At 42.1% G+C, this 18294-nt stretch overlaps 1 pseudogene; it reads right to left on the bottom strand.

The window, feature by feature from the left end:
• Nucleotides 1-12466: 12466 nt before the first annotated feature.
• LOC104658547 lies at nucleotides 12467-12994 on the bottom strand (annotated as a pseudogene).
• Between the last annotated feature and the right edge of the window lie 5300 nt (nucleotides 12995-18294).

The following is an 18294-nucleotide window of genomic DNA, read 5'->3' as shown; positions in this document are numbered from 1 at the left end:
GTAGGTTAAGTTTTTTGAGAGAAAAGGTTATTTTGTGTGTTTCTTTGTAACCCCAAGTTACCTGAAACCATGCTTTGCACATTGGAGGCATTCAATAAATGGTTGTTAATGTAAATAGTAAAGCACCATTATTTTTAGTAAAGCAAATAGTATTGTCTGACTTCTTGGAGAATAAAATGATATATGAAAGACCGATGAAAGCAGTGGAGGAAGTTGTTCACAGATTACCTTTTAAGATTGTTTTTGGTATTGAATGCAGATCATTTTCAGTATTGAATGTACCATCACTTATTAAAATGCTGTTTTTGTGCAAAGATGGTGGGACTGCTCCATCTTAAGTAAGATGTGGCATCACACGAAGTTTTACTCTCCCAGCAAGAATAAATCTACATGTATTTGCTGAGGAGTTCTCCTGTGTCAAGAGCTGTGTTGTGCACTTTGAGGATTATATAATAACCATCAATATGGCTTCTGTCTCAAAACGCCCAGGATTCATTTCAGAAGACGACAGAGAAGAGGCACACATGAAGCCAAGAATGCTGAGATAGTAGGTATTACAACATCATAAACTGGTTCCAACTGAATGCTCTAGAAACCAAGGGACAAGGGGATCCCTGCGGGTCAGAACAATCGAGGAAGAATGACTTTAGCATGGCAGGACTGTCAGGATGGCATCCCATGTGTGGGACCAGCCCTTTCTTTGTGATCCATTCCAGACATTTGTTAGGATGCTGGGTAGAATGTGAGCCACAAGTTAGAGAGCTTCTTTGTTGTCAGAATCATCAACGATAGCCTTTTGTTTGCTGCCACAATTAAGCCCCTAACCCAATGTTTGTATCTATAAATGTGGCAAATTGTGGTTGGGATGATGTTGAAAATTCCTTCCAGCTATTAAAAAAATCTGCAATTATATAAGAAAAGATAATTTCCTGAGAGAGGAACAGATCCAGAGAACTTGGCTTGCCAGATAGGTCTGTCAAGGTATGTCCTTCCTTGCCTGAGGAAGGAAACCAAGCCTGAGAGCTACGTGGAAAAGAACACAGCCAGGCTGTGTTCAGGGCAACTGGAGCTGTGTGTGACCCTCGTGAGCCCCCTCTGTCCTGGCTGTGCTGTCGGTGTCTCCAGGATGGGTGGCCCTGCTGAGGCTGTCCTTGCTAACTTGGGTTTGGTAGCTGGCTCTGCAGTAGCGGCAGAGCTGCAGCCACAACGAAAATTGATTTTGTTCCATCCTTCAGTCAAATCCATCTCTGCTGCTAAACATAAGAGCTCAGCTCTTATGGCGGAGACTCTTAAATGACAGTTTCTGAAGGGAGGCTTTGCCATTAATGGATTCAAAGAGCAAGCTATTGTGAGCACAGCAGAACTAGAACAAGTAGACCTCAGGCAAGCGAAATCATTTTTCTATTTGTTGTTATCAGGGATGAGAATGGCTACACAGAAAAACAACTATCAGAGCCACTTGTGTTTTGTTTCTTGTTCTTGTATTTAACAAGTACTAATTGGGCAGTACTTGTTCGTTTATGTAACTGTTCATCGGCTCATTAATTCAACAAACTTGTTGCTGCTCCAACACATCAGGCACTGTGCTATATGTCTGCAGTGTAGAGACCAATAACATCCTGTCCTGCCCTCTTGGAGACACCAGTTTATGGGAAAGGCAGGAGAGAACAATGCACTGTGACAAGTGGATGTCAAGGGAATACAGGGAATGGGTGGTGGCAGCTCAAGGTTTGTAATCAGGGAAGAATTCCAGGCTGAAGCCTGTGTTAAACCTGGAAAGTTTGAAGGTGAAATAGAATAAGAGAATTGAGGCAAAAGGACCAGCTTAGACAGACACAGAGACAAATACAGTGAGTTCTCATATGAAATTCATTCATTCAACAAACTTGTATTGAGCATCTATTATGTGCCAGACACTGTTCAAGGTACTGGGGATACATCACTGAATCCAACAAACAAAGATTCCTGCCTTCATGGAGCTGATATTCTAGCAGGGCAGACAAATAAGAAATAATAAACATAATAAGTGAAGAATGCAGCATGCTAGAAGGTACGAAGTGTCTGAAGAAAGAGAAGAAAGAAAAAATAGACCACGGTGTGGGGTGGGGAATGCCCAGGATAGGTTCAGGCCTCTAAAGGGCAGGATGCAAGGGTCAGGGAGACCGCTCAGCGTTGCTGCTATCCTGAACCTTCCAAGTCTTCCTCCCCAGTCCTTCCTCCAACTTGTGCTTGAGCCATCTTGCTGAAATGGATTATGTCCCTCCTCTGATTCGAATCATTCCGTGGTTGTCCTCTGGTTTCAGGCTCAGGTCTAATCCCCTGAGCGTGGCTCGTGTGGTCTAACCTCTACCCACCTCAAGCTTCTCCTCTGGGGTTGTGTAGCAGGATGAGCCACAGACAAAACTCCTCAGACACCGAGTTAAAGAAGGAAGGGATTTATTTGGCCAGGGGCATTGGCAAGACTCCTGCCTCAAGAACTGAGGTCCCTGAGTGAGCAATTCCTGTCCCTTTTAAGGGCTCACAACTCTAAGGGGGTGCGCGGAAGAGGGTGGTGATCGATTGAGCAAGCAGAGAGTACGTGACTGGGGGCTGCATGCACCAGTAATTAGATCGGAACAAAACAGGATAGGGATTTTCACAGTGCTTTTCTATACAATGTCTGTAATCTATAGATAATCGATTAAGTCAGGGGTCGATCTTTAACTACCAGGCCCAGGGTGCGGTGCCGGGCTGTCTGCTTGTGGATTTCATTTCTGCCTTTTAGTTTTTACTTTTTCTTTCTTTGGAGGCAGAAATTGGGCATAAGACAATATGAGGGTTGGTCTCCTCCCTTAGTTGGAGACATCTGTTGACTTCCTCCCCACCATCTCTCTCTTTTCTTTTCTTTCCTTTCCTTCCTTCCTTCCTTCCTTCCTTCCTTCCTTCCTTCCTTCCTTCCTTTCTTTCATTCGTTCGTTCTTTCTTTCTTTCTCACTCTTGTTGCCCAGGTTGGAGTGCAATGGTGCGATCTCAGCTCACTGCAACCTCCACCTCCTGGATTCAAGTGATTCTCCTGCCTCAGCTTCCCGAGTAGCTGGGATTATAGGCATTAGCCACCATGCCCAGCTAATTTTTGTATTTTTAGTCGAGATGGGGTTTCATCCTGTTGGTCAGGCTGGTCTCGAACTCCTGACCTCAGGTGATCCGCCTGCCTTGGTCTCCTTAAGTGCTAGGATTATAGGCATGGGCCACCGCGCCCGGCCACCGCCATCTATTTCTCCCCCCATGCTTCCCTTTGGGATCCAGTGGTTCCAGAGAAGTTGGAGGCACCCCCAGCACCAAGCAGAGGCCAATCCACAGCCTCCACACCTGGCCAGGGTAACTAGTTGAAGGGGACTTCAGATCTAAAGTGATCTAGTTTGGCTTGTTCCAGGAATGCTGGGGACACAGGGCGTTTCTCCTGTTGTAGACAATGTGGTATGCAGAAGTGAGACCTGGAGCTGGGGCAGACACTTCAGCTCTCGTGGGGAGAATCAGCTTGCAGGTAAATTGGAAGACGGAGGAGAGAAGCAAGAGACTGGGGAAGCAGAGCCCCAGACCCGTGACACATGCGCGTTCCAGGACACAGGGCTCTCAGAGCAGCCTCTGCGTCCCATAGCAGTGACTGCAAAGCCAAACCCTCACGTCCCACCCCAGCCCTCCTGAGTCAGAAGCATGGGGTGGGGTCCAGCCAGCTGCATTTTCACAAGCTTCGCCTGCTCCTTGAAGTTTGATAACCACAGGTCTAGAGCAGTTGTCTTAGCCAATAAATTCACTTTATAGTTTAAGCCCATTTGAGTCAGTTTTTCCATACTTGTGTCACTTGCCCTTTGAACAAGAGGACTCAGGTGCTGTAAAGAAAAATGGGACTTCACTTGTGTTCCTCATGTCCTTGTAAACCTGCTCAGTGCAGGCTGTCCTCTTGCCATTGGGTGAAAATTTGGGCAGGCTGCATCACTTTTCCACCCTGTCTTTTTCTTTCTTTCTTTCTTTTAAAAAATTATTTATTGTGGTGAAATACATGTAACATAAAATCTATCACCTTTAAGTGTATAGTTCCTTTGCACTAAATATATTCATATTCTCATGAAACCATCACCATCATCCATAAGCAGAAAATTTTCACCCCTAATTGAAATCCTGTTCCCATTAAACACTATTTCCTTCTCTCCCCACCCCTGGAAACCACCATTCTATTTTCTGTCTCTGTGAATTTGACTATTTCAGGTACCTCATGTAAGTACCTACAATAGGTACTTATAGGAAACATACGGCATTCCATACAACATTCCAGGTACCTCATATAAGTACCTAGAATCGGTACCTAGCAGCATAATCTGTTCAAGGTTCATCCATGGTGCAGTATGTGGTAGAATTACCTTTCTTTTTAAGGCTGAGTAACATTCCACTGTGTGTGCATTCCACATTTTGTTTATGCATGCAGGTGTCAGTGATCACTTGGTTGCTTCCACGTTTTGACTATTGTGAACAATGCTGCCATGAACGTGGATATTCAAGTATCTGTTCGAGTCCCTGCTTTCCCTTCAGGGAAATTCTTATCACAGATTCACTTCCCCAATCTGCTCTCACTCTCTTCTCTCTCCCCTTGGAGTGAGAGGTGTCCTGAAATTGGTTCTGGATACTTGGAATACTTTCTCTTGCATCTCGAAGCCTCAGTTCGAACAAGCAACTCAGTATCCTGTAAAGCCCATGAACTGTAGCTAATCACCTGTTATCGCTCTGAAAGTCTGAGTCATGGCCTTACCCTCAAAGAGGAAAGAAACTCACATGTATTTTAGAGGCTGCCAAGCACTCTGGAAAGGGCCTTACATGTTTTTATCTCATTATACTGTGTAACGACCTTGTCAGATATGGATTCTTATCTTCTTTTACAGAAGAGGAAACAGCTTCAAGAAGGCAAGTCGTGTGTCTGAGTTCCCACAGCCAGAAAATAGAATCAAAACACAGGTCTGGGTCGGGCACGGTGGCTCATGCCTATAATCCCAGCACTTTGGGAGGCCAAGGCGGGTGGGTCTCCTGAGGCCTGAGGTCAGGAGTTCAAGACCAGCCTGGCCAATATGGTGAAAATACGTCTCTACTAAAAATACAAAAATTAGCTAGGTGTGGGGGTGCATGCCTGTAATCCCAGCTACTCAGGAGGCTGAGGCAGGAGATTCACTTGAACCCAGGAGGTGGGGGTTGCAGTGAGCCGAGATCATGCCATTGCCTCCAGCCTGGGCAACAAGAGTGAAACTCCGTCTCAAAAACAAAACAAACAACAATGAAAAAACCACAGGTACTGTTGGCCTGCTAAGCATTTCCATGATTTCTTCATTCTACTCTATATTCTTTTGTTGTTGTTATTGTTTTTGAGACAGGGTCTCACTCTATTGCCTAGGCTGGAATAGAGTGGCACAATCATGGTTCACTGCAGCCTCAAACTCCTGCCCTCCAGAGATCCTCCCACCTCAGCCTTTCCAGTAGCTGGGACTACAGGCACACGACACCATGCCTGGCTAATTTTTGTATTTTTTGTAGAGACAGGGTCTCACTACGTTGCCCAGGCTGGTCTCAAATTCCTGGGTTCAAGCGATCCTCCCATCTCAGCCTCTTGAAGTGCTGGGATAACAGATGTGAGCCACTGCACCCTGCCTATTATACTCTAGTTTCGTGTCTAACTGGAGAGACAAAACTGTGAACAAATGAAGTGTGGAGGACTGACCACGTGTTAACTCTTAGAAGAGAGAATACCAGGGTGAACTACACTGTTTTGAGAGTAGCCTATGGTGAAGGTTGAACTTGATCAGGACCTTGGAGAATGAATAACGTTTAGATAAACAGAAGGTAGAAGAGAGAACATTCCTGGGGTGAGGGGTACACTAAGGCAAAGGTAGGGAGGAGAGCATTCAAGGGACACACACTGGACCTTCCTAAGTAGTAGGTACCTGTCAGAGAGCAGTAAGCAATAAGGTTAGATCAGAAGGTTCTGCTCACATTTGAACCAAACTGGAAATCCAAGCTTTTTGAAAGCAACATGGCATAACACATACAGTACGGGGTTAGACTTGGACTTGGAACTCTGCCCTGTCCATGTGGAAGTCATTTAAATGCTCTGATGCTCTGTTTCCTTCGCTGTGAGCCAGGGATGATCATAGCTACTCCGTGCGGCTTTTGTAAAAATCCGTGATGGTGTGTGTATAAAGTGTCTGTCCCAGGCCTGGCACAGAAGTGCTTAGACGTGGTAGAGGTTGTTGCTGTCATCACTGTTATTGTTATACTCAGCAGTGCATTCATTGGTAGGGAAGCACTGGGAGTTTCCAGAAACAGGAGAGGCTGACTAGGAAAATTTGTCTAGCAACAGAATGTAGTCCGGATGGCTTAAAGATAATGTGGGAGGCAAAGGAGACTAGGAAGAGATTCTTAGGTTATTGGGACACAAACCCACAAGGGGCTGAGGCAGGGTGGAAGGAACTGGAATGAAGAGGAAGAGATGGCAGAGCTCACTGGGGCTTGGAAGTAAAGTATTAAGTAGAGAAAAAAGTCCAAAACAACACCAAGCTTTCTAGTAAGAATGATGAGGAAGAGGATGGTGTCTACTGGTGTCAGACACTAAAAATAAGGAGGGAGAGCTGATTGCCTGGGAAATACAGAGGCCCCAGGGAAGCTGTGAGGCTCAATTCTGGGCATGTTGAATTTGGAAGGATGATAAGACATTAAAATAAAATAAAACCCACTTTGTTTTATACATGGGGTGAGTTGGAATTGATGCCAGAGTATATGGGGAAAAATCAGAGTGCCAGAGAGAACATAGCAAGAGCGGATTGGGGAGTGAACTGACAACACTCTTCATATAAAAAGTTTTCATTGCCTGAAGTTAGTGGCAGAAAAACCACGCATTTGCTTGCCTGAGGAGGAAGCCACAGACCCCCGGCACCATGAGACCTGAGTGGCCATCCTTTCGTACCTAGTCCGTGGATAGCACTGCACCAGGCAGAGTGGCACGTGCTCCGTGCTATGGCTGAAGGAGGGAAGCCCGTGTTTATGGAAAGTTTCGTGTCTTCACTGCTGGGGAACTCTGATCTTTTGTCTATATATGCCTCATGTGTCAGCTAATATAATGCAAAGTTAATACAACAGCACTGATCCTCATGTGACGATGCTGGCATTCAATATATATTCTATTGGAAATTTCCTGAATATTTCTAGTTTGCTAGGATACTATTCAAGACCACTGCAGTATATATTACTTGAAAGAGTTAATATCGGTCCCCCAATACTTTAACTGTGACCCATTGCTTTAGAAAATTAAAATGGAATTAATTTGGTTTAACAATCACATGATTTTATCCTTCTTAGCTTTTTAGGAAAAAAAGCTTATTTCAGCAAAAATTACCTAATGCAAGAGCTGTTTTGTGAGTGAAGACTTTCTTTTGATTTCAAATCATGTCTATTTCTATGTAAATCACAGTGTTGATAATTTCTCCAAAGAGCCAGAACATCAGAATGTGGTCCATTTATTATTTAAATGAAATGGCATGCATCATTAGTTGAGTCCTTGAGATAGGTTCCATCTTATTGCTATTCTGAGCTCAAGCAGATTGTAAATGAAAGTCTAAATTTTATACAAGCAATGCAATGTCTTTAAAAGTGCCTTCCGGGTAGGAAGGGGGTGAAAGGAGAGAATTTCATTCTTGCTTTTGTTTCGGGGCTACACTGATGTCCAGTGTCAACTTGAGCATTTATTTGTGTGTACAAACAGACAGCAAACACAAACCTGAGATTTCAAATCTCTAACTTTTCTTTTTGGCACATGTTGCACTATCATAAGCTGCTAGACCAGGTAAATAGAATACCAAGCATACAGAAGGATGTTTTGATTTTTATTTAGAGAATTTGAATAATAAAATTTAAGATTTACTGAGGATGTCCCTTCTATGTACTCCCATTATACCCTAACAATCTCCGGCATAGACACACTGGGGTGTGTCTATTTAACTCTTCCTCCATGAGATTGTTGGTTCTGTGAGAGGAGACTGCATCTGCCTTGCTCGCCATCAGATCCCCAGTATAGTTCTTGTGTCAAATTGTAATATGCATGCAATACATATGTGAATATCTAAATCCAGGAACGATGGCAATTAAGCTGTTTCATTTAACTAGTTGCATGGAATGCTAAGATATCTTTCTTTATTATGAAAGGCTGGGCGTGGTGGTTCATGCCTGTAATCCCAGCACTTTGGGAGGCCGAGGTGGGCAGATCACTTGAGGTCAGGAGTTCGAGACCAACCTGGCCAACATGTTGAAACCCTGTCTCTACTAAAAAATACAAAAATTAGCCAGGCATGGTGGCATGCATCTGTAGGCCCAGCGACTCAGGAGGCTCAGACATGAGAATTGCTTGAACCTGGGAGGCAGAAGTTGCAGTGAGCCGAGATTGCACCACTGCACTCCAGCCAGGGCAACAGAACAAGACTCCATCTCAAAAAAAAAAAAAAAAAAAAAAAGGAATGATAGAAGCTTACAGCTATATAGGCCTTATAAGTGATTTAGTGAAGTGGTTTTCAACTTCAGATGCACTTTTTTTTTTTTTTGTGAGATGACTGCAGTGCGGTAGCATGATCTCGGCTCACTGCAACCTCTGCCTCCTGGGTTCAAGCAATTATTCTGCCTCAGTCTCCCAAGTAGCTGGGACTACAGGTGCGTGCCACCACGCCTGGCTAATTTTGTATTTTTAGTAGAGATGGGGCTTCACCATGTTGGCCAGGCTGGTCTTGAACTCCTGACCTCAAGTGATCCACCTGCCTTGGCCTCCCAAAGTGCTGGGATTACAGGCGTGAGCCAGTGTGCCTGGCCCACTTACTTATTTTTATTCATTTTTAGAGTATATATTTGTTGCATACAATATGTTGTTTTGAAATATGTATACATTGTAGAATGGCTAAATCGAGCTAATTAACATATGCATTACTTCCCATACTTTTTTGTGGTGAGAACACTTAAAATCTACTCTCTTAGCAATTTTCAAGAATGCATTGTTCTTACCTATAATCACCGTGTTGTACAATAGATCTTTTGAATTTATTCCTCCTGTCTAACTGAAATTTTGTGCTGTTTGACCAATATCTCAGCCCCACTCTCAACCCCCAGGGCCCACTATTCTATTCCTGCTTTTATGAGCTCAACATTTTTAGGTTCCACATATAAGTGAGATTATGTGGTATTTGTTTTTCTGTGCCTAGTTTATTTCACTTAACACAATATCCCCCAATTCCATCCATCTTATTGACAGAATTTCCTTCTTTTTTCAGGCTGACTAGTATTCCATTGTGTATATGTGCAGTGGACCCTTCATATCTGTGAGTTCTGCATCGGTGGATTCCACCAACTATGGATTGAAATATTTGAGAAAAATATGAATAGTTGCATCTGTACAGAACACGTACAGACTTTTTGTCTTTGTTTCCTAAATAAGACAATGTAATAACCATTTACAGAATGTTCACATTGTATTAGGAGTTATAAGTAATCTAGAGATGATGTAAAGTGCGCAGGAGGATATGCACAGGTTATATGCAAATACCACACCACTTTATGTAAGGGACTTGAGCATCTGTGGATTTTAGTATCTGGGGAAGGTCCTATGGATACTAGGAGATAACTGTACCACATTTTCTTTATCCATTCATTTATTCATGGACACTTAAGTTGATTCTACATCTTGCATATTGTGAATAATGCTGCAATGAACATGGGAGTGCAGATATCGCTTCAATATACTGATTTCATTTCTTTGTATATACACCCAGTAGTGGGATTGCTGGATCCTATGATAGTTCTATTTTTAATTATTTGAAGGACCTCCATACTGCTTTCCGTAATAGCTACACAAAGTTACATTCCCACCAACAGTGTGCAAAGGTTCGCTTTTCTCCACTCTCTCTCCAATACTTGTTATCATATGTCTTTATGATAAGAGTCATTCTAACAGGTGTGAGGTATATTTCTTTGTGCTTTTAATTAGCATTTCTTTGATGACTAGTAATTTTGAGCATTTTTTCATAAACCTATTGACCATTCATTGTATGCCTGCTTTTGAGAAATGTCTATTCAGATCCTTTGCCCATTTTAAAAATCAGATTATTTGTTTTTTCCTGTTGAGTTGTTTGAGTTTCCTACAGTTTGGCTCTGCCAAGTCATATGTTGAAATTTGATCTCCATTATTGGAGGTGGGGCCTGGTGGGAGGTGTTTGGGTCATGAGGGGTCTCTCATGAATGGCTGGATGCCATTCTCAAGGGTCTGAGTTCTCACTCTTAGTTCCCAAGAGAACTGGTTGTTGAAAACAGCCTGTCACCTCCTCCTCCCTCTCTCATTTCTTCTCTCTCTCACTATGTGATTTCTGCACACACAGGCTCCCCTTCCCCTTCTGCCATGATTGTAAGCTTCCTGATCCCTCAGATGCAGATGCCAGTGCCATGCTTCTCATACAGCCTGCAGAACCATGAGCCAAATAAACCTCTTTCTTTTATAAATTACCCAGCCTCAGGTATTCCTTTAGAGCAACACAGAGAGATTAAGACAGCATTCCTTATATTTTGGTGTTTGTTTGTTTGTTTGTTTTGAGACAGAGTCTCACTCTGTTGCCCAGGCTGGAGTGTAGTGGCATGATCTTGGCTTACTGCAACCTCCACCTCCTGGGTTCAAGTGATTCTCCTGCCTCAGCCTCCTGAGTAGCTGGGATTACAGGTGTGCACCACCACACCTAGCTAATTTTTGTATTTTTAGTAGAGACCAGTTTTCGCTATGTTGACCAGGCTGGTCTCATACACAATAAATTTTCCCAACACAATTTACTAAAGAGATTGTCCGTTCTCCTTTGTGTGTTCTTGGCACCTTTGTGAAAGATCGATTGACCATAAACACATGGATTTATTAATATTTCCAGACTCTCTATTCTGTTTCATTGGACTCTGTGTCTATTTTTGTGCCAGTACCATGCTGCATTGATTACTATAGCTTTGTAGTGTATTTTATTTTATTTATTTAAAAATATATTTTACTGCTCCTTGTGAAGCAGGATTACCCCATGGGCAGCATGCTCAGAACGGCAGCCTGTAGTGTATTTTAAAGTCAGGTAGTATGATGTCTCTAGCTTTGTTCTTTTTGCTCAAGATTGCTTTGGCTATTTGGGGTCTTTTATGGCTTTATATAAATTCTAGGATTTTTTTCTATTTTTGTGAACAAATGTCATTGGTATTTTGACAGAAATTGCATTGAATCTGTAGATCACTTTGGATATTATAGACATTTTAACAATATTAATTCTTCCTATCCATAAACTTGGGATATCTTTCCATTTATTTGTGTCTTCCTTGATTTCTTTCATCAATGTTTTATAATTTTAAGTGTATAAGTCTTTTGCCTCCTTGGTTAAATTTATTACTGTTTACATTTTTTGGTAGCTATTGTAAATAGGATTTTTAATTTTTTTTTTAAATTTTACCATAAAGTTTAATTATGGTTCAGAAAAAAAATGAGCAAATAACTTTCTCAGAAAAAATATATTGACTCTGTATAGATCACAGTGATGGGGGGAGGGGCTGGTAGGTTAAATTACTCTATTTTCTTTTTCTTTTTTCTTTTTTCTTTTCTTTTTTTTTTTTTTTTTTTTTGAGATGGAGTCTTGCTCTGTCGCCAAGGCTGGAGTGCAGTGGCACCATTTCAGATCACTGCAACCTCCACCTCTGAAATTCAAGCAGTTCTCCTGCCTCAGCCTCCTGAGTAGCTGGGATTACAGGCCTGTGCCACCAAGCCCAGCTAATTTTTGTATTTTTAGTAGAGACTGGGTTTCACCATGTTGGTCAGGTTGGTCTTGAATTCCTGACCTTGTGATCCTCCCGCCTTGGCCTCCCAAAGTGCTAGGATCACAGGCATGAGCCACTGCACCTGGCTTCTTTTTTGTTTTTTTGAGATGGCGTCTCGCTCTGTCACCCAGGCTGGAGTGCAGTGGCAGGATCTTGGCTCACTGCAACCTCCGCCTTCTAGGTTCAAGCAGTTCTTCTGCCTCAGCCTCCAGAGTAGCTGGGATTACAGGTGTGCACCACCATGCTGGCTAATTTTTGTATTTTTAGTAGAGACCAGGTTTCATCATGTTGGTCAGGCTGGTCTTGAACTCCTGACCTCGTGATCCACCTGTCTCGGCCTCCCAAAGTGCTGGGATTATAGCCATGAGCCACCGCGCCCAGCCAATTACCCTGTTTTCTATTCTGAAAATGATTTTAATAGAAAGTCCCATTTTCAGTCTGAGTATAAAGATACATATGCCCCAAATGGCTGAGAATAAATACAACAGGACATGCAAAAGCTGTAAAGCTAAGGGCATGCAAGAGAAAAATCTCAGAAATACCCAAAGTGACAACAAGGAATGTTTGGCTGGAACTTGAAGTTCTTTCAGTCATCTTTGTCTTCTGCTCCGTGTTTTAGGATGGGTGTGAACTCAATGTAATTTAAATTCCCCTTTTTGTCAATAGGATCTTCTCTGTACAGCTCATCCACTTCTTCATCCATGAACCCATCCCCCATGGTTGTCACCAGCTCTCACAGGTAATCTTCCCGAATTGTGCCAGTTACTTCTTCATCAAACCAAGCAAAAATATTTCTGATGACATCTTCAGGATCTGTGCCATTTAACTTCTCACCAAACATGGTGAGGAACATGGTGAAATTGATGGGGCCTGGAGCCTCATTCATCATGGCATCCGGATACCCATTAGTTGGACTCTTCCCCAGTGAAGCAAGCACATCCTGCAAATCTTCCTTGTTGATGAAACCATCTCTGTTCCAATCAATCATGTTGAAGGTCCCTTTGAACTCCTGAATCTGTGACTGGTCAAACATAGCAAACACATTGGATGTTGTGCACTAAGGGCACTTCTTGGTGGTCTTGGTGTTTCCTCTTTTGCTTGACATGATGGTGGTTAAATCCCAGCACAGCTACGAGAATCTGAGCACCTCACTGAGCCCCTCACTGCCGCTATATGTAATAGGATTTTTAAAAATTTCTTTTTCAGATAATTCATTGTACTACATACAAACTCTACTGATTTTTGTATTTTGAATTTCTATCCTGTAATTTTACTGAATTTGTTTATTAATTCTAACAGTTTTCTGGTGAAGGACTTAGGGTTTTCTATATATAAGATCATGTTGTCTGCAGAGACAACTTAAGTTCTTCTGTTCTAATTTGGATGCCTTTTATTTTTTCTCTCGCCTAACAGTTCTGGCTAGGACTTCCAGTACTATGTTGAATAGAAATGGTGAGAAATCGGGTATCCTTTTCTTGTTCCTGATCTTAGAGAAAAGGCTTTCAAGTTTTCACCACTGAGTGTGATGTTAGCTGTGAGTTTGTCACATATGGCCTTTATTGTATTGGGGTACATTCTTTCTGTACCGAATTTGTTGACAGTTTTTATTATGGAAGAATGTTGAATTTTCTCAAATGTTTTTTCTTCATCTATTGTGATAATCATATGATTTTTGTCCTTAATTCTTTAAATATGATGCATCAAATTTGTTGATTTTTGTATGTTGAACCATTCTTGCATCCCTGGGATAAATCCCATTTGATTATAGTGAATGATTCTTATGATATACTGTTGAGCTCGGTTTGCTAGTATTTTGCTGAGGATTTTGGCATCTATATTTATTGGAAATATTGGCCTATAATTTTCTTTCCTTATAGTATCCTTGTCTGGCTTTGGTATCAGGGTAATGCTGGCCTTGCAAAATGAGTTTGAAGTATTCCCTCTTCTTCAAGTTTTTGAAAGAGGTTGAGAGACATTAAGTATTAGTTCTTTAAATTTTCTTCTTTATATGAAATTGAGTTTGTTTTTTGAAGAGATAAACAAAATTGACAAACCTTTAACTAGACTAAGAAAAAAAGAGAAAAAAGACTCTCTCTCTCTCTCTTTTTTTTTTTTCTTTTGAGACGAAGTCTTGCTCTGTAGCCTAGGCTAGAGTGCAGTGGCACAATCTTGGCTCACTGCAACCTCCGCCTCCCAGGTGCAAGCAATTCTTCTGCCACAGCCTCCCAAGTAGCTGGGACTACAGGCGTGCACCACTATGCCCAGCTAATTTTTTATTTTTAGTAGAGATGGGGTTTCACCATGTTGGTTGGCCAGGATGGTCTTGATCTTTTGACCTTGTGATCTGCCTTCCTTAGCCTCCCAAAGTACTGGGATCACAGGTGTGAATCACTGCGCCCGGCAGAAGACTCTCTCTTTGAAGAAGACTTTCTCTAAATAAATGAAAGAGGGGACATTATAACTGATACCATAGAAATACCAAAGATTATAAGAGATTACTCTGAACAGGAGGTTCCAAGATGGCCGAATAGGAATAGCTCCAGTCTATAGCTCCCAGTGTGAGTGATGCGGAAGATGGGTGATTTCTGCATTTCCAACTGAGGTACCAGGTTCATCTCACTGGGGCTTGTTGGACAGTGGGTGCAGGACAGTGCGTGCAACGAACGACTGTGAGCCGAAGCAGGGTGGGGCATTGCCTCACCCAGGAGGCGCAAGGGGTCAGGGAATTTCCTCTCCTAGCCAAGGGAAGCCGTGACAGATGGTACCTGGAAAATTGGGACACTCCCACCCTAATACTGCGCTTTTCCAATGGTCTTGGCAAACGGCACACCAGGAGATTATATCCCATGCCTGGCTTGGAGGGTCCCACGCCTAGCCTCACTCACTGCTAGCACAGCAGTCTGAGATCGAACTGCAAGGCGGCAGTGAGGCTGGGGGAGGGGCATCCACCATTGCTGATGCTTGAGTAGGTAAACGAAGTGCTCAGGAAGTTCGAACTGGGTGGAACTCACTGCAGTTCATGGAGGCCTGCCTGCCTCTGTAGACTCCACATCTAGGGGCAGGGCATAGCTGAACAAAAGGCAGCAGAAACTTCTGCAGACTTAAACATCCCTGTCTGACAGCTTTGAAGAGAGTAGTGGTTTTCCCAGCATGGAGTTTGAAATCTGAGAACAGACAGACTGCCTCCTCAATTGGGTCCCTGACCCCCGAGTAGCCCAACTGGGAGATACCTCCCAGTAGGGCCAACTGAGAGACACCTCCCAGTAGGGGCCAACTGACACCTCATACAGCTGGGTACCCCTCTGAGACGAAGCTTCCAGAGGAAGGATCAGGCAGCAACATTTGCTGTTCTGTAATATTTGCTGTTCTGCAGGCTCCCCTGGTGATATCCAGGTAAACAGGGTCTGGAGTGAACCTCTAGCAAATTCCATCAGACCTGCAGCTGAGGGTCCTGACTCTTAGAAGGAAAACTGACAAACAGAAAGGACATCCAGACCAAAACCCCATCTGTATGTCATCATCCTCAAAGACCAAAGGTAAATAAAACCACAAAGACGGGGAGAAACCAGAGCAGAAAAGCTGAAAATTCTAAAAATAAGAGCGTCTATTCTCCTCCAAAGGAATGCAGCTCCTCCCCAGCAACAGAACAAAGCTGGACAGAGAATGACTTTGACGAGTTGAGAGAAGTCTTCAGATGATTGGTAATTACGAACTTCTCTGAGTTAAAGGAAGATGTTCGAACCCATCGCAAAGAAGCTAAAAACCTTGAAAAAAGATTAGACGAATGGCTAACTAGAATAAACAGTGTAGAGAAGACCTTAAATGACCTGATGGAGTTGAAAACCATGGCATGAGAACTACATGATGCATGCACAAGCTTCAGTAACCAATTCAATCAAGTGGAAGAAAGGGTATCAGTGATTGAAGATCAAATGAATGAAATGAAGTGAGAAGAGAAGTTTAGAGAAAAAAGAGTAAAAAGAAACGAACAAAGCCTCCAAGAAATATGGGACTATGTGAAAAGACCAAATCTATGTCTGATTGATGTACCTGAAAGTGATGGGGAGAATGGAATCAAGTTGGAAAACACTCTTCAGGATATTATCCAGGAGAACTTCCTAAACCTACCAAGGTAGGGCAACATTCCAATTCAGGAAATACAGAGAACACCACAGAGATATTCCTCCAGAAGAGCAAGTCCAAGACACATAATTGTCAGATTCACCAAAGTTCAAATGAAGGAAAAAATGTTAAGGGCAGCCAGAGAGAAAGATCGGGTTACCCACAAAGGGAAGCCCATCAGACTAACAGTGGATCTCTCAGCAGAAACTCTACAAACCAGAAAAGATGGGGGCCAATATCAAACATTCTTAAAGAAAAGAACTTTCAACCCAGAATTTCATATCCAGCCTAACTAAGCTTCATAAGTGAAGGAGAAATAAAATCCTTTACAGACAGACAAATGCTGAGAGATTTTTGTCACCACCAGGCCTGCCTTACAAGAGCTCCTAAAGGAAGCACTAAACATGGAAAGGAACAACAAAGCCATTGCAAAAACATGACAAAGTGTAAAGACCATCAATGCTAGAAAGAAAGTGCACAAACTAACGAGCAATATAACCAGCTAACATCATAATGACAGGATCAAATTCACACATAACAATATTAACCTTAAATGTAATGGGCTAAATGCTCCAATGAAGACATAGACTGACAAATTGGATAAAGAGTCAAGACCCATCAGTGTGCTGTATTCCGAAGACCCATCTCACATGCAGAGACATACATAGGCTCAAAATAAAGGGATGGAGGAAGATCTACCAAGCAAATGGAGAACAAAAAAAAAGCAGGGGTTGCAATACTAGTCTCTGATAAAACAGACTTTATACGAACAAAGATCAAAAGAGACAAAGAAGGCCATTACATAATGGTAAAGGGATCAATTCAACAAGAAAAGCTAACTATCCTAAATATATATGCACCCAATAAAGGAGCATCCAGATTCATAAAGCAAGTCTGTAGAGACCTACAAAGAGACTTAGACTACCACACAATAATAATGGGAGACTTTAACACCCCACTGTCAACATTAGACAGATCAACGAGACAGAAAGTTAACAAGGATTTCCAGGAATTGAACTCAGCTCTGCACCAAGCGGACCTAATAGGCATCTACAGAACTCTCCACCCTAAATCAACAGAATATACATTCTTCTCAACACCACATTGCATTTATTCCAAAATTGACCACATAGTTGGAAGTAAAGTACTCCTCAGCAAATGCAAAAGAACAGAAATTATAACAAACTGTCTCTGAGACCACAGTGCAATCAAACTAGAACTCAGGATTAAGAAACGCACTCAAAACCGCTCAACTACATGGAAACTGATCAACCTACTCTTGAATGACTACTGGGTAAATAATGAAATGATGGCAGAAATAAAGATGTTCTTTGAAACCAATGAGAACAAAGACACAACATAGCAGAATCTCTGGGAAATGTATAGCACTAAATGCCCACATGAGAAAGCAGGAAAGATCTAAAATCGACACCCTAGCATCACAATTAAAAGAACTAGAGGAGCAAGAGCAAACAAATTCAGAAGCCAGCAGAAGGCAAGAAATAACTAAGATCAGAGCAGAACTGAAGGAGATAGAGACACAAAAAAACCTTCAAAAAAACCATTGAATCCAGGAGCTGTTTTTTTGAAAAGATCAACAAAATTGATAGACTGCTAGCAAGACTAATAAAGAAGAAAAGAGAGAAGAATCAAATAGACACAATAAAAAATGATAAAGGGGATACCACCACCGATCCCACAGAAATACAAAATACCGTCAGAAAATACTATAAACACCTCTATACAAATGAACTAGAAAATCTAGAAGAAATGGATAAATTCCTGGACACAGACACTCTCCAAGACTAAACCAGGAAGAAGTTGAATCCCTAAATAGACCAATAACAGGCTCTGAAATTGAGGCAATAATTAATAGCCTACCAACCAAAAAAAGTCCAGGACCAGATGGATTCACAGCTGAATTCTAACAGAAGTAGAAAGAGGAGCTGGTACCATTCCTTCTGAAACTATTCCAATGAATAGAAAAAGAGGGAATCTTCCCTAAACCATTTTATGAGGCCAGCATTATCCTGATACCAAAGCCTGGCAGAGACACAACAAAAAAAAGAGAATGTTAGACCAATATTCCTGATGATCATTGATGTGAAAATCCTCAATAAAATACTGGCAAACTGAATCTAGCAGCACATCAAAAAGCTTATCCACCATGATCAAGCTGGCTTCATCCCTGGGATGCTAGGCTGGTTCAACACATGCAAATCAATAAATGTAATCCATCATATAAACAGAACCAAAGACAAAAACCACATGATTATCTCAATAGATGCAGAA

This window comes from Rhinopithecus roxellana, chromosome 9, assembly GCF_007565055.1.
Source record: "Rhinopithecus roxellana isolate Shanxi Qingling chromosome 9, ASM756505v1, whole genome shotgun sequence".
Taxonomy (NCBI): domain Eukaryota; kingdom Metazoa; phylum Chordata; class Mammalia; order Primates; family Cercopithecidae; genus Rhinopithecus; species Rhinopithecus roxellana.
Note: the sequence above shows the minus strand (reverse complement) of the source record. Positions and strands in the feature narration are given on the sequence as shown.